The sequence below is a fragment of the Capra hircus genome, chromosome 1, assembly GCF_001704415.2.
Source record: "Capra hircus breed San Clemente chromosome 1, ASM170441v1, whole genome shotgun sequence".
Classification (NCBI taxonomy): domain Eukaryota; kingdom Metazoa; phylum Chordata; class Mammalia; order Artiodactyla; family Bovidae; genus Capra; species Capra hircus.
Genome location: NC_030808.1, coordinates 51,393,811 through 51,398,487, shown reverse-complemented (window position 1 = coordinate 51,398,487; position 4,677 = coordinate 51,393,811).

Genomic DNA, 4,677 nt, shown 5'->3' with positions numbered 1-4,677 from the left:
TGATAATATAGCAAAATGCTTTGAATACAATGGAAGGAGGTAGGTATCATTTATCTTCTATTCTTTCTTTGATTTTGGCTTGTTTGCAAGAATGGTTTTGGGGTTGAAGTGGATTTTATCTACATAGTTGAGGGTTTTTGAGATGAAAAATTTGGTCTGGAAAGAAAATACATGTTTGACTCCAGAACAGCAATAATAAAAAATGAAAAATACCAGTTCTAGTTCATGTTAGTCCTTTATTATTTTAAACACATGTCACTTAAATAAATTGCTTTCTTTTTCTTTAGAGATAATTATTGAATGTTCCTAGAGTATCTTATTTGTTGAGTTTATTTGCTCTATAACATTATTTATTATTGAAAATGTTTTGAAATCAGCTTATTATGGTCTGTAAACTTGCTGCCTTGTCATATCAGAAGCAACTATATTGGTTAAAAAATATTTTAGCATGCATATACATTTGAATGATTCATTATGAAGTAATGTGAAATTTTAATTTTATACGGTTAATATCATAATGCCTTAAAATCATCTTTGAAATATAGGATGAAAAGAAATGCTTTTATATTTTCTTACAAAGACTCTGAAGTTTAGCTTTTCACATTTAAATCATGAACTCATGCAAATTGTGTGTGGAAAACCATCACCGTAAACTGAAGGCAATCTCATTTCCCCAGTGATTGAAATGCCACCTCTCTCATTTGTTGTTTCCATTTATATATGGATCTGCTTTTGGACTCTCTAGTTCATTCCATTAAGCAATTTGGTTTTCTCTTAACTTATATCACATTGTCCTAATTCATCTAACATTATAATAAGCTTTATTTTTGCTGAGAGCAAGCCTGCCTTCCTTTTTCTTTGAGTGTTCTAGGTATATTTGGCTCTTTGCTCTTCTATGAATACTTTAGTACCGACCTCAAAATTTGCAACAAATCCTATGGTGATTTTTATTGAGACTGAATTGAATCTTTGTGTCAATTGGGAGAGAATTTATATTTTTAAAATGCCTGTGCATTCACACACTGTATGTTTTCATCAGTTTATCATCTGTAATGTTTTCTGTACTTATCTAATTTTTTCTCTGTGAGTCATGAAACAATGTTTGTTAGATATATTCTAGGAACCTTACAGTATTTGCTACTGTTGTGTTATTTTTACATTTTATAAAATGTTATGTTTACAAGCAAGGCTCTTTCTTGTTTGTTCATGGGATATAAGAATGATTTTTTAATATTAATCTTATAAGCAACCATGTGACTCTTTTCTCAATTCCTACAAATTTTAGACAGTTTTTTTAAAAAGTTTTCTTGATTAAATTATCTATGTCTAATGAATTTTGCCTCTTTCTTTCAAATCCTAGCTACTCATTTGTTTTCAAGCCTGATGCTGCCAGCTAGATATTATCACTAAATGTTGAACTAAAGCAGTTGAATCTTTGTCAAATGTCTGACTTTGAAAGAGATGCCTCTTAAATTCCACTCTTAACAATAACATTTGCAATATGCTTTTGTTAGACTTAACTGGTTAAGTTCATTTTTTTGTTGTTGTTGCTAAGAGTTTTTATCCTGAATGAGTGTCTATTTTTTTCTCAAATGCTGTTTTTCTGCATTGATATGATCATGTTTTTCCTTTTCTATTATTTTATTTATAATGTTCAATCATTCTTGAATTTGGGATAAATCTAAATTGTTCTTAGTAGATTACAGAGCTTATCCATTGTTTGATTTGGACTGTTAGTATTTTGTCCAGAATTATCATCTCTGTGTTTATAAATTATTTTTTTAAAAGAATATTTACTGAATCTCTATATCAAGGAGAAACTTCCAGACCAGTATACTGGTCTCACTAATTTGGGCAGTAAGCACCCCTCCTTTTCCATAATATAGAAGACTTTTATCTTTGACAAAGGAGGCAAGAATATACAGTGGAGTAAAGACAATCTCTTTAACAAGTGGTGCTGGGAAAACTGGTCAACCACTTGTAAAAGAATGAAACTAGATCACTTTCTAACACCACACACAAAAATAAACTCAAAATGGATTAAAGATCTAAATGTAAGACCAGAAACTATAAAACTCCTAGAGGAGAATATAGGCAAAACACTCTCCGACATAAATCACAGCAGGATCCTCTATGATCCACCTCCCAGAATACTGGAAATAAAAGCAAAAATAAACAAATGGGATCTAATTAAAATTAAAAGCTTCTGCACAACAAAGGAAAATATAAGCAAGGTGAAAAGACAGCCTTCTGAATGGGAGAAAATAATAGCAAATGAAGCAACTCACAAACAACTAATCTCAAAAATATACAAGCAACTTATGCAACTCAATTCCAGAAAAATAAACGACCCAATCAAAAAATGGGCCAAAGAACTAAATAGACATTTCTCCAAAGAAGACATACGGATGGCTAACAAACACATGAAAAGATGCTCAACATCACTCATTATTAGAGAAATGCAAATCAAAACCACAATGAGGTACCACTTCACACCAGTCAGAATGGCTGCGATCCAAAAATCTGCAAGCAATAAATGCTGGAGAGGGTGTGGAGAAAAGGGAACCCTCCTACACTGTTGGTGGGAATGCAAACTAGTACAGCCACTATGGAGAACAGTGTGGAGATTCCTTAAAAAATTGCAAATAGAACTACCTTATGACCCAGCAATCCCACTTCTGGGCATACACACTGAGGAAACCAGAATTGAAAGAGACACATGTACCCCAATGTTCATCGCAGCACTGTTTATGATAGCCAGGACATGGAAACAACCTAGATGTCCATCAGCAGATGAATGGATAAGAAAGCAGTGGTACATATACACAATGGAGTATTACTCAGCCGTTAAAAAGAATTCATTTGAATCAGTTCTGATGAGATGGATGAAACTGGAGCCAATTATACAGAGTGAAGTAAGCCAGAAAGAAAAACACCAATACAGTATACTAACACATATATATGGAATTTAGGAAGATGGCAATGACGACCCTGTATGCAAGACAGCAAAAAAGACACAGATGTGTATAGTGGACTTTTGGACTCAGAGGGAGAGAGAGAGGGTGGGATGATTTGGGAGAATGGCATTGTAACATGTATACTATCATGTAAGAATCAAATCGCCAGTCTATGTCTGACGCAGGATACAGCATGCTTGGGGCTGGTGCACGGTGATGACCCAGAGAGATGTTATGGGGAGGAAGGTGGGAGGGGGGTTCATGTTTGGGAACGCATGTACACCCGTGGTGGATTCATGTCAATGTATGGCAAAACCAATACAGTATTGTAAAGTAAAATAAAGTAAAAATAAAAATAATAAAAAAAAGATTAGATAGATTTAGAATGCATATTAGAAACATATTAGAAACCATATTAGAACTTGCATGGTAAATCACCCAGACCTGGAATTTTTTCTTTTTAGTTATTAATCAATTTTTAGGATAATTCTAGACTTTGTACTTCATCTTAAGTGTTTTCAGTTCTTGGACATCCTTCTGATTGGTTAGTGGTGAAGTAACTGGGTGATGTTTCAGGAATCTGTCATCAACCTTCTGTTCCAACCTCTCAGATCTACATGCTCATAGTCAGCAGTTAACTTCTTCCAGCTGATGAGAATTTTAGTCTGCAAAACAACTCAAGGATATGGCTCAGGATATTATCTATAGCCTTTGAAGAGGAACTAAAGGCCCTTGATTTGTTTTATGGCTAAACTATTATTATTTTGCCTTGCTTGACTGTTTTCCTTTATTTCTATGTTTACTCATTTCTGTGATTAAATTATTTGCTCTTTATAACTTGGAAAAGGCCTAGGAAGTTAAAAATTTTCTACAAACGAGGCAGGGGACACAGGAGGGTTGTGTCCTTGGGAAGATCTCCACAGGGTCCTGCTCAGTTTCACTGACTCTAGTTAGAATTTATTGGATCTTTTCATTCCATCCTCCCTGTCCAGATAAACCTCATTACCTTGGAGATATTGCAGGTTCAACTCTGGACCACCACAATAAAGTGAGTCACATAATTTTTTTGGTTTTCCAAAAGTAGTCTATTAAATGTGTGAGAGCATTATATCTTTAAAAAGCCAATGTACATACCTTAATTAAAAATATTGTTAAGAAATGCTGACCATCATCTGAGCCTTCAACAAATGGTAATCATTTTTGCAATAGTAGTATTAAAGATCACTGACTATAGTTCACTGTGATGAATATAATGATAATGAAAAAGCTTGAAATCTTGCAAGAATTACAAAAATGTGACACAGAGATATGAAGTGAACAAATGCTGTTGAAAAACTGATGCCCATAGACTCGCTTGATGCAGGGCTGTCACAAATCTTCAATTTGTAAAAAATGCAATATCTGTGAAGCACAGTAAAGCAAAGCACATTAAAGTGGGGTATGCCTGTATATATTTCATTTTATATTTTCTGTCCCTTTCTATTTCTTTTTGTTGTGGAGAATTTTCAGATACACCTTAACTAATGTCCCTTTGGCTGTGTTTGTTCTGCTATTTAACTTGTTTATTCACCTCTCACTACTCTCACATCCAACTCAGTTTGCTCCTTCTGAGGGAGGGATGACGGACTTCCCTGCTTCTGGTGAGTACTGCATGCATCGAGAACTATGTTATCCATGATCTAGTTTATTTGTTGTAGAAGAATCTCTCAGACAATTTGGT